At 43.9% G+C, this 12,299-nt stretch overlaps 1 protein-coding gene across 2 annotated transcripts in view; it reads right to left on the bottom strand.

Moving 5' to 3' along the window:
• Positions 1 to 10,892, bottom strand: part of FAM53A (family with sequence similarity 53 member A) — an 80,426-nt gene extending 69,534 nt beyond the window's left edge. For both annotated transcript variants that reach the window (XM_018554768.1, XM_018554767.1), the window contains exon 1: positions 10,824 to 10,892. The gene's annotated coding sequence lies outside the window, so the exon portion shown is untranslated. The remainder of the gene's footprint in view (positions 1 to 10,823) is intronic.
• Positions 10,893 to 12,299: the final 1,407 nt, after the last annotated feature.

Below are 12,299 nucleotides of genomic sequence, written 5' to 3'. Positions count from 1 at the left end.
TTATTTTATATAGTACACAATGTTAACAGCGTAAGAACTACAGAAGCTCTATGAAGTGCGCCGAGCGTAGACAACTGCAAGAGAATCCCACGCGTTACAAGTAACAAACACGCCAGTTTGCTAGAGGCCTTCATTAAATCTTTTTAAGAACACTGTACACAAGCATGAGACTTCAGGGAAACAAAAATATGGTGAAAGGCCTGGGAAACAGAATCCTACTGACGAAAGGGAGCAGAGCAAAGTTGTGTGACCAACCAATTATCAACCTTAACTAGCCAGATTAATATACAAAGAGCTTCCACTATTTACATGCCAGAGCAAGAAGACGTCTGTTACCTCAAAGGGAAAAAAAAGACTTTCTCTCATCCGAGCATGTGCGTGGACTGGGAACATGCTGGCAGAAAGAGAGCAGAGTGATCAGAGGGATGACCTCCTCAGAGTGCTTCTGCCCACCTTCACTGTCTAGTAAGCAAGCTCAAGGTGTGTCTTTGATTATGATGCGACTAGTGTCTGGTTATGACCATTGATACTAATCCTTTAGCATGGAACAAATGCCATTCAATCATAGTGATGTAGATAGTGTAGATAGTGATGTAGATAGAAAAGGAAGATTACAATGTCATGTACTTTTTTGACATGTACATTGTCAAGACAATTATTTGCAACTAGAGGCTTAAAAAAAAATATGAAGTAATTTATCACATAGTGATTATACATGCAAACGGAGGCATGCGTATAGGCATGACAATAAGGGGGAACTTTAATTGGACAGATTACATGAACTAAATGAAAATTCAGAAAACGCCTATCTGGAGGAACAGGAACTTTCTATTGGCTTTAAAATGTCTAATCCATATTATCCACATGTGGACCACATGTTGTGACCACCCACAACTTTTAGAGACCTAAACAACACTGCTAATATATCTGGAAGCTAATAGAACAGAAATGTTTTGTCTAGACCGGAGTGCTTCTTTATGCCCTTTCCACCAGCTGTACACATATGCATACATGTTTTGTGCTGGGAGAACACTCAATTGCAAGCTCACCAGCACTGTGACCACGCTGTCACCGACAGATTCTGGTCCCATACCAGCGATCAGGAGCTACTAGGACGGGGTCCTGACCATGTGATCACTGTGACAGCCAATCACAATGATCACATGGTCGATAGGCCCAAGAATATCATCGTGAAGGGCCAGCAGCATGCGGTTAAATGTCTTACAATCAGGAAATGCTGGCTAAGCATTTTGACATGCTGGCAGTGACCGTTCACCAAGAGCTAAATATTTAAACTCTCTCTCACTAAAATCTAAAACCAAAAATGTGTTCTAGACAAAATGGCTTCTAGAGGAGGAAAGCTTCCATCGTAGCCAAATGTGCAATGCATCAAAAGTCAGGAGATGGCCAAGCATGGCTAACACAAAGGAATGTGTTTAGGGAAAACACAGGCTGGTCTCTAAGTACAAGGGGAATTCCACCATTCCCCGGGAGTTATGACAAAGTCCGGGCACCCCGAGAACAAAAGGACCAAATTTAGAATGTAAAGGAGAGCACTGGGAGAAAAACAAAGAACATTAAGCAACTTGTGTGAAGTAATCAGCAATTTAACAGTTTGTTTTACTCTTTGAGCCTGCAACAGGAAACAAAGCTTGTGTCATACTTCATCCTATTTCTCTACCATTACACACAATGCAGTTTCATTCTATAGCAGACAGCTATGGAAATTAATTTTGATAATTAAGGAGGAACTCTAGGAGAAGGTGAGAGGTCACTCCCACAGGGCCGAGGACCAGGTGAGTATTTCTTCATTCCGTTCCCGAGACCAAAACGAGCAGTTATCGATTTCCATAATCGATTAGTTGCCCGATTATTTTTTCAACTAATCGATTGGTTGCATTAAAAAAATTCTCTGTCGATTAGTTGTTGCAGCCCTACAGTTAACCCTTGTGTGGGCAATCCAGCTGCAAGGGTTAACTTTTGAAAATGCTGGCGTTCTTTAGGGCAGAGCAGTCCACCAAAATACTCTCCGGCACATCAGGACAACCTTCCAACAACTACAAGAACTGCTCTCCTCCTGACCTACTCAAGAGTTCTCATCAAAATCCATCTCGTACCCATCGCTCTTAAGCAAAGTGAATTCTGATTGGCTGCTCTGGATTATTGCCCTGAAGAACAGCAACCCATTAAAAAAAGCCCTATACTTGTGTTTGGCAGTTAGAGGCCGACTTTGGCCATACAACGTAAATTCCACCATCAGTGAGCCACAGGCCCCGTGTAATGTCTCCCATAGAAGCCAATGTATGTGGTTATATGTCGTACTTGCATACACACGTGCACGCAAACCGGGTGCCTGCACACATGTGCAACTTTACGCATGCCCACTGTATAACCAAATGCAGCCATTTGCTTCTAAAGGAGGCTGTATGCAGCACCTGTGGCTCACCCAATGGTGCAAATAGCTGGAATTTATGCTGTATGGCCACGGGCGGTCACATGCAATAACCCTTGCTCACAGTTTACAAGCACATCCAGAGTGAAGATCATCAGTTTGAAAAACAGAGACAAGATGCCAGGGGCAACCAATAGTGATATTTCAGTTATAGTTGGTGGTGGGGCAGCCCCTCATTTTTTAAATGTCTTGGATACTCCCTGTCCAAATTCCAGGCCCTGTCCAAATTCCAGGCCCTGTCCAAATTCCAGGCCCTGTGCCTGTCCAAATTCCAGGCCCTGTCCCTGTCCAAATTCCAGGCCATGTCCCTGTCCAAATTCCAGGCCATGTCCCTGTCCAAATTCCAGGCCATGTCCCTGTCCAAATTCCAGGCCCTGTCCCTGTCCAAATTCCAGGTCCTGTCCCTGTCCAAATTCCAGGCCCTATCCCTGTCCAAATTCCAGGCCCTGTCCCTGTCCAAATTCCAGGCCCTGTCCCTGTCCAAATTCCAGGTCCTGTCCCTGTCCAAATTCCAGGTCCTGTCCCTGTCCAAATTCCAGGTCCTGCCCCTGTCCAAATTCCAGGTCCTGCCCCTGTCCAAATTCCAGGCACTGCCCCTGTCCAAATTCCAGGCACTGTCCCTGTCCAAATTCCAGGCCCTGTCCCTGTCCAAATTCCAGGCATATTTTTGCATATTCTTACTCTTCCTGGTCTCAATCTCTGTAACAAGTATCCATCAGAGGGGCCCCAATAATAGCTACAGTAAGCGGGCAGACCCAGGAACTCAAAGGCAGAGATGTCATCAATAGAATTTCTGAGGGAAATAAGAAACTGCCAAGGTGTTCATCTCTCCAGCATCTACCAAAAGCGGAACCATCAGTTTTGGGTGGAGTGCTCCTTTAAGGTCCACTACTTAATATAACTGCAGGAGACCAGAAAACACAGAATGGCCGACACCAAAACGGCGAAAATGTGACACCGTCTCAGAACATAAATCTCTCCAAGTCAACGGTCACTGTAATCAGCCCTGAGAGTGGAATATCTGTATAATGGATATGTGAAGTATTTCCAGTTGAGAAAACAATCATCCGAGAAACTCGTGTTAACAAGACAGAATATATATAAAAAAATGGAGTATTACATAACACATGTAACATAGGAAATTCAATACAAACACCCTTTAACTGCAAGATTAGAACACCAACCCACAGGCCCCATACAGCTGGTGGATTATATAACACGTAATATAACACAGGCTTCAGTGTGTACTACTAGCCGGACAATGCCAAAAAAATAATAACTGCCAGGTTCTACCCAAGACAAGGGTTGGAAAGAAACCTCACCGCCTCTGGGGAACTAGAAGTCTCAGAATGCCCTGCTTACTGAATATACTTAAAGACATCTAGGAAGAATTACCGTCACTTCCTGTCCAAGAGACAACAGGAAGAAGAAATGTTTCCAAAATAAGTCAGAGCTCACGCTATTGCGGTGAGTGAACGCATGTAAGGCTGCAGTTAACACGCTGGCATTAAGACAGCCCATTCATTAGAACAGGTGCATGCTTTATTTTTAATGCCTAGCAAAGGTGCATGCATTATTTTTAGTAACGCAAGTGCGTTGGTAAGGTTCATTGGGCTGCCAATTAGAAAACCTTCTTGCATGCTCGCCTCCAGGATTTCTCCCATCCTCTGGAACTCCCTACCCCGATCTGTCAACTTATCACCTTTAGGTTATCCTTGAAAACTCATCTCTTCAGGGAGGCCTATTCCACCACGATATAACCGTCCTTTCACTTCTTCCATTGAATCATTCCATACATTACCTTTTGTATCACTTGCCCCTCCTACTAGATTGTAAGCTCTCACGGGCAGGGCCCTCCTACCTCCCAGACTGAAATTGTATTGTTATCCAATACTTCTCCTTCAGTTTTGTAAAGCACTGTGCAAACTGTTGGCGCTAAATAAATCCTGTATAATAATAATAATTGGAACCAACGTGCATAATGATGATTGGCAGAACTGAAAGCCAATGAATGAAAGGGGCAGGCCCAGCTAGGGAGACAAACACTAGACGATGCTGGATGTCCTCCAGCCTGGAAATGAGGTGGGTTCTACCTGACAACAACTAGAGAAACCCTTAGAAGTTAGGCACCTGCTGTCATTTTTCAGGACCATTGGCAACCTGCCTCCTGGGATATGTCCAGCCTTGTTGTATTTTAGACACATAATGCCCAATGTAGTACTTCCTGAAGTCATGCAAATTGGGTAAACTGACCCTATATGAATTTCACACCACATAAGCTAGCTGACTTGCCTACAATGGCCATGAGGGTCATTCTACCATCAACAGGATATTAAAAAGTGCTTAAAAGAGAAAATCAATGTACAGTATTTTAAAAAAATCAAACCGAAATGTTTTTTGCTCGCCCGAATGATTTACGTCGTGCAGCGAGCCTTTTAGTAGAAAGAGGGTTTTGTAGCAGCGAATACCTCGGCATTTAGCGCACTTCTTTTACAAGGTGATACTTAGGGCGGCTTGCCACGGCCATAAAACGTTGTTTGAACAGAAACGGCATTCGAAAGAGAAAATCTGGACTTCCAAGTGAACGCCGCGGCCTTTCCAACACATGCAAATTTCACCGTGGCGCTGCTGGAGCCTTCGCTGACGCACGCGGGTCATCAGTTAAGCGTGCTACAGGAAGCAAGTCTCTTACAGTGCTCCATGATGAGGACGGGCTATACAAATATTGAAGTTACCCATTGAAAGTTATTCCGGGGGCACCACAGCTTACTACAACACTATATGGCTCACATTTTGTCATTTACCAGAAATCTAGGTGCTGCTTTTGCTTTAGAAAGCCGCTTTCCTGCGAATGTTGATGCAATGGTTATAATACTTTAACAATCCAGCTAATCCAGGCTACCCAGGAAAGCTGGCACCAGGGAAATGGTAATGAGGGGAAGATGCAGGCACCCATTGCTGTCCCCTTTTCCTGAAAATGCTGGATGCCTCGTAGTTACACTGACCCCCTAGCCTCTGACCTGGATGCAGTCAATCAAGCCAGATCACCTGGTCGGCATTGTCCTGCCGGGGCAGTGACTCTGGATCAGTGGGGCTGCCCGGCAATCAGCATTTTCAAAAGGGGAGCACAGCAATGGCTGCCTACATATTCAGCTCAGGCTCCCAAGGGTTCTTAGATTGCTTAGCTGTCAAGCTGAAGGAGGATTTAAAAGGACAGCAAGCAGGATTTCTATTACTGGGCTGGAATGCACAGTCCCTTAAATACACACACATCTCTCCCCCTCTCGCTCCCCTCCAATGTGACATACACACACCTATTGTTGTACTTTATGTTAAGCTGCCATTAAATATACTTTTGTAAACCATAGCGAAGTCCTGTCACTTTTTGCTGTCTGTATCCCTTTTATAAGGATTTCCTCACTTCCTGTTGCGTCTCTAAACCTGGCCACACACCTATAGTATCTGGCTAGTCGGCACCGCTGGCTCTCAAAATACCTGACCAGTCTAATTCTCTACGAGTCTACTCATTGGCAGATTTACCCTTACCGTGCATTCTGTTGACAAGTCAACAATTTTGGATTACCTATTGTTTCCGTCTTGTCAACATTGTTCACCAGGACAGATGGAGAGGGGTGAACCTCCCTCGCAGAGAGACAGACCACAATCAAAACCTGGCAAGGATTCCAACCCTAACAAAAAAGTTTTGGCTACACATACACTTACGTGCCAATTAGAAGGTCTGCTTTCTGTAAGCCCCGCTGCTCCTGCCAACACAAGTGGCTTTAAGAAGCCATTTCTAAGCAGACCATTCATCAGAAAATAAAATACTTACCTCGGGCCCAGCTACTAAAGTTTCCAAGAGGCAAGGGTGACATTGTTGGTCCATCATGGTCCCTGTGTGTGTTGTAAAGTATTCACAGATCCAAGCTCACTCCTGTAATGGACTACAATCTCAATACAAATTAATAAACTAAACATGAGATTGTAGTCCATCACGGCAGCTAGCTTGGAGTGGTGACTACTTTACAACACACACAGGGACCATGGGGAACGAAAGTAGCCCCCCTCCAGAAGGAAGGACAGTGTCAGCACCAACTCAGAGATGATTTGAGGATCTACAGCCGAGTGACGCACAAATAAGATACATTTTAGTTAATAGTTGAAGTACTTCAATGCATTTTTAGGATTTAACTCCTGAGTTTACGGTCACTGAGGGGGATAAGCTCATTAACAAGTCTGCATTCAAAGCAAAATAAAACTCAGAAAAAATGAATACAAATCTAAAACGTAAACTAAAGCAAAGAAAGAAGTGTTGCCCGTATCTAGCGGATTCCAGCTGGCCTTCAGCAGGTTTGACCAGCCTTCATAGTCCAATGGTTAAAAGCAACAGCACTAGGGATGTTCAGATACCAGTGCCGATACTTGGCATTTTCAGGAGAACTACCCGGGTAGCAGCTGGGACTTGACTCTGGCGCTCCAACGCTGTCCTGAAATCATTAGTCTGCATTGTTTTAGAAAAATTGTCACATGACAATAAACAAAAATGTATCAGTACTTGTATCTGTGAGGACTTGGACAAGTATCAGTACTTATACTTGGAAAAAATTGTATTGGTGCATCACTTTATTTATATTTATAAAAAATAACAAATCATACATTAAAACAGATGTACAAATCCCAGGAGCTCCGTGTGCTCCTTACAAATGACAGCTGCCTCCTAACTTTTGAGTTTTTCTCTAGTCTTGGAGCTGGAAAAGTATCTGTACTGAGTACAGTACTTGGTATCTGAACATACCTAAACAGCACCGCAATCTGGACCTCTGGCACCAACCAGAACGCTTGACTCTTGACCCAACAAGTCTTTAGACACCTGAGTCTTGCAGAAATTCCCAGACAGCCATAGAGAGCAAAACCTAAACGTGGCTGCCAAGAGCAACGTCCCTTCCTTTGCCCAGTCCGTGCCCATCAGTCCCGTAAAGGAAAAGGCAGTAGGAACCGGGCAATCTCTTCACACCCCTCTCCCCGTAAACGCGAACACATGTTCCAACCCAACACGATCCCAGAAACGTGGTCTGGGAAGCCGAGCGTGGATTACATTAAACTACTTCAGCGAGAACTGTCTAGAGTGTTCCCAGTATAAACAGTTCCCAGTGCCTTAATGTCAACCGTCAGGGTTCTGGTTTGTGTTAGATTTCAAAACCTGCCTTCAGGAGTTTCATTTACTATTTAAAGAAACCGAAGAAGAGGCTTTCCTTCCTTCAAAGTATACAATTACTGTGCCAACGACACGCAGGAGAAAAAGAAAAATGGTCCAGAATGTATTCTCAGCATGGCGAAACCGCAAAATCACAGGCTTGTTCAACACAGAAAAAAGGAGAGAGGGGGGAAAAGGGCCGAGAAGATAGCAGGAGCTGAGTGAGCCGACTCGCGGGGCAAGCTGTCCAGAGCAGCTGCTAATTCCTGCTGTGGCCTAGCAAAGCCTGCCAGAGTCTCTGCTTGTCCCTTTAAGTCTGATCCGAAGGACTTTCCATAATCACCGGCCCGGAGGCTGCTATTAATACACGGAAAGGGGAACGGAGGGGGAGTTGTCAATTTCATCAGGTCAGATCTCACCCTGTGTCACCCCTCTAAAACAACGGGGGCTCTGCCTTGGAGCAAATGCCCGTCCAGAGACAGAGGGTGTACTGGGGACGCCGCAAGCTACAAGGATGCAGTGACACAAAGTCTGAAGATGTGACAGAGCAGAGCTGGTCAACTTTCATGATATCGGGGGGCTCAAGTGTGGCCCCTGACATCACCAAAGGGCCCCATGTAATATTTAGTGAATGTACTGCTACAAAAAGCTTTTAGAGATGGCACATTTACAGTACATGGTTAAAGACTGCAGGCTTGCTACAAGGGATGGTCAGAGACTACAGACATGTTACAGGAGCTGGTCAGAGACTGCATACATGTTCAAGAGCTGGTCAGAGACATCAGACACGTTACAGGAGCTGGTCAGAGAGTGCACCATGTTCTATAGGAGCTGTAGGAAAATGTGGAAATGCTCAGGAGACAGAGTGGTGACACATTACAAAAAACTGCAAGAAATAACTGCTATAACAGGGCAATAAGGAAACACAGACAACTCCCCGCAGGCTCCCTGAGGGATGCACAGAAAATCCCAAAGGGCCACAGGTCAGGCACCTGGGCAGTAGATCATCAGCCATAACACACGCCATCTTTATCTATCCATCTATGTATATATCAATCCATCTATGTATGTATCTATATCTAGTGTTGGGCTGGTGTACAGAAGAAAGATATGTATATATAATGAGGGATCGTAGTGTCGGGTTGGTGTACAGAAGACAGATATATTAGGCATCGTAGTGTCGGGCTAGTGTACAGAAGACATATAATGAGGGATCATAGTGTCGGGCTGGTATACAGAAGACATATATAGGAGGGATCGTAGTGTCGGTGTACAGAAGACATATATAGGAGGGATCGTAGTGTCGGGTTGGTGTACAGAAGACATATATAGGAGGGATCGTAGTGTCGGGTTGGTGTACAGAAGACATATATAGGAGGGATCGTAGTGTCGGGCTATTGTACAGAAGACATATAATGAGGGATCGTAGTGTCGGGTTGGTATACAGAAGACAGATATATGAGGGATCGTAGTGTCGGGTTGGTATACAGAAGACATATAATGAGGGATCGTAGTTTCGGGTTGGTGTACAGAAGACAAGATACATGAGGGATCGTAGTGTCAGGCTGGTGTACAGAAGACATATATAATGAGGTATCATAGTGTTGGGTTGGTGTACAGAAGACATATATAATGAGGGATCGTAGTGTTGGGTTGGTGTACAGAAGACAGATATATGAGGGATCGTAGTGTCGGGGTGGTGTACAGAAGACATATATAGGAGGGATCGTAGTGTCGGGGTGGTGTACAGAAGACATATATAGGAGGGATCGTAGTGTCGGGGTGGTGTACAGAAGACATATATAGGAGGGATCGTAGTGTCGGGGTGGTGTACAGAAGACATATATAGGAGGGATCGTAGTGTCGGGGTGGTGTACAGAAGACATATATAGGAGGGATCGTAGTGTCGGGGTGGTGTACAGAAGACATATATAGGAGGGATCGTAGTGTCGGGGTGGTGTACAGAAGACATATATAGGAGGGATCGTAGTGTCGGGGTGGTGTACAGAAGACATATATAGGAGGGATCGTAGTGTCGGGGTGGTGTACAGAAGACATATATAGGAGGGATCGTAGTGTCAGGTTGGTGTAGAGAAGACGGATATATGAGGGATCGTAGTGTAGGGCTAGTGTACAGAAGACAGATATATGAGGGATCGTAGTGTCAGGTTGGTGTACAGAAGACATATGAGGCATCGTAGTGTAGGGCTGATATACAGAAGACATATATATGAGGGATCGTAGTGTCAGGCTAGTGTACAGAAGACATATATAGGAGGGATCGTAGTGTCAGGCTGGTGTAGAGAAGACAGATATATGAGGGATCGTAGTGTAGGGCTAGTGTACAGAAGACATATATATGAGGGATCGTAGTGTCAGGCTGGTGTAGAGAAGACATATAATGAGGGATCGTAGTGTCAGGCTGGTGTAGAGAAGACATATAATGAGGGATCGTAGTGTCGGGCTATTGTACAGAAGACAGATATATGAGGGATCGTAGTGTCGGGTTGGTGTACAGAAGACAGATATATGAGGGATCGTAGTGTCGGGTTGGTGTACAGAAGACATATGAGGGATCGTAGTGTCGGGTTGGTGTACAAAGGACAAGGTTCCATATGACAATCTAGTTCCGCCGGATCCAGACCACAAGGGTCGGTCTCACAAGGACCATTTCAGCATTTGATGGCAGGAAAGGAGTTAACAGGCTCCAGCAGAGAGAGAGGCTGCACTTCCCTTCGGCTGCCACCATAACTATGACTTCACACAAAAGCAGCCTAAGAAACACACACAAGTCCCCTCCATCCAAAACGGATTGTCAACAATGATCCTCTAAGCAACCCGGCTGGGATTAAGAGATCAGCACATCGACCGTACGTCTCCCATCAAGGGACAAACACACAAAGGGACAGGGCTAAGCGCGGCGTTACCATTTCATTTTGCGTCGAGGTCAGCGGAATGCTTTTTTGGGGTTTCAGCAACAGACGAATGGATGTTCAGTGATCACAGCTATAGGACAATCGGTGGAGCTGCCTTGCAGGTCATGACAAGCTGATGGGACAGGAAAGATGTGTAGGGGGGATGAAAGGAAGAAAGGTTTAGGAAGTGGATCCTAGATGCCGGCTCAAACATAAGCAGGGCAGACCACCACCCCCCCTGTCCCTGAAGACACATGTGTACCTGAGCAGCACGCTGCCTCCTCCTAGGCTCCCCATGTATATGACCACACGAGCCCAACACACCAAACAAATAAGAACTCCTCACCAAAACACGCCTCCTCCTTTGCCTTAACCCCGCCCATACCCTCCTCTCATTGGCCAGCACTTCTACTGCTGGATTTTTTTTTTTTCTTTCCCCTTTTCTTTTTACAGCTTTATTGCACTTACAATAAACACAATCTAGAACACAGCTGCACTGTATGAAATGCAGATTACTCATCACATGGTCAGATAACAAACCAGTATTTATCCCCAGCCATAAAAATATTTTTTTTTTTAAACTGCTAGGGGCACAAAAACAAACCGAAAGTCAGGCTGCGGTGTTACTCTATTTTTTTTTTTTATCTTATTGTTTAAATGTTTGGTTCAATTTTAATTCATTTTATTTACATTTTTAGTTCAGTTTTAATTTTTTATTTAATTTTAAGTTCAATTTTAATTCATTTTAATGTATTTTTTAGTTCAATATAAATTTAATTTCAATTTTAATTCATTTTAATGTATTTTTTAGTTCAATATAAATTTAATTTCAATTTTAATTCATTTTAATGTATTTTTTAGTTCAATATAAATTTAATTTCAATTTTAATTCATTTTAATGTATTTTTTAGTTCAATATAAATGTAATTTCAATTTTAATTCATTTTAATGTATTTTTAATTTCACTTAATTGCTTTATCTCAATTTTTCTTTTTAAATAACTGAAAGTATCATTATTTCCCCATTTTCCTGCGTCACCTACACTACTCAGGAGCACCATTGAGTTAAAGCTCATCTTTTGGCATTGGACTGGGGGCAGAAATGATTATGGCTAGAGAGTACTACAAGTTCAAGCATACCCTGCTAGCGGAGCTGCATTCTGGGATTTGTAGTTTTGGGATTTGTAGTTTCAGAGATAATTGTTTCTATAATTTTTTGACATTTTTCTGTGAACCCCACTACACAGAAGCACCATAAAATTGAAGCTCATCTTTTTGCCATTTGACTGGGGGCAGAAACTTACAGCTAAAGAGAACTACAAGTTCCAGCATACCATACCCTGCAAGGTAGCTGCATTCTGAGATTTGTAGTTTCCCCCGCTGATAATAAAGAATACGTTTTTTTAATCAAACTATAGATATATATGTATTACTGTATTATCTTCACTACATGGACTACTCATCTTTGGCATTGAACTTGGACAGGGGTGGGCAACTTCAGCCCTTCAGCTGTCGAACTACAAGTCCCATGAGGCATTGCAAGACTGACAGTTACAGGCATGACTCGCAGAGGCATGTTGGGATCTGTAGTTAAAGCTCAGCTTTAACTACAGTAGGGCCAGAGTTACCCACCCCTGAACTAGGGGCAGAATTTATTTAGGACAGAGAGAACTAAAAGTTCCAGCGTACCCTTCTAGCCAGCTGCATGCTGGGATTTGTATCTTGTCCACTGATAATTT

The sequence above is a fragment of the Nanorana parkeri genome, unplaced genomic scaffold (genome assembly GCF_000935625.1).
Source record: "Nanorana parkeri isolate BGI_ZX_2015 unplaced genomic scaffold, ASM93562v1 scaffold172, whole genome shotgun sequence".
NCBI lineage: Eukaryota > Metazoa > Chordata > Amphibia > Anura > Dicroglossidae > Nanorana > Nanorana parkeri.
The sequence above is the reverse complement of the archived record's forward strand: the minus strand, read 5'-3'. Positions and strand labels throughout refer to the sequence as shown.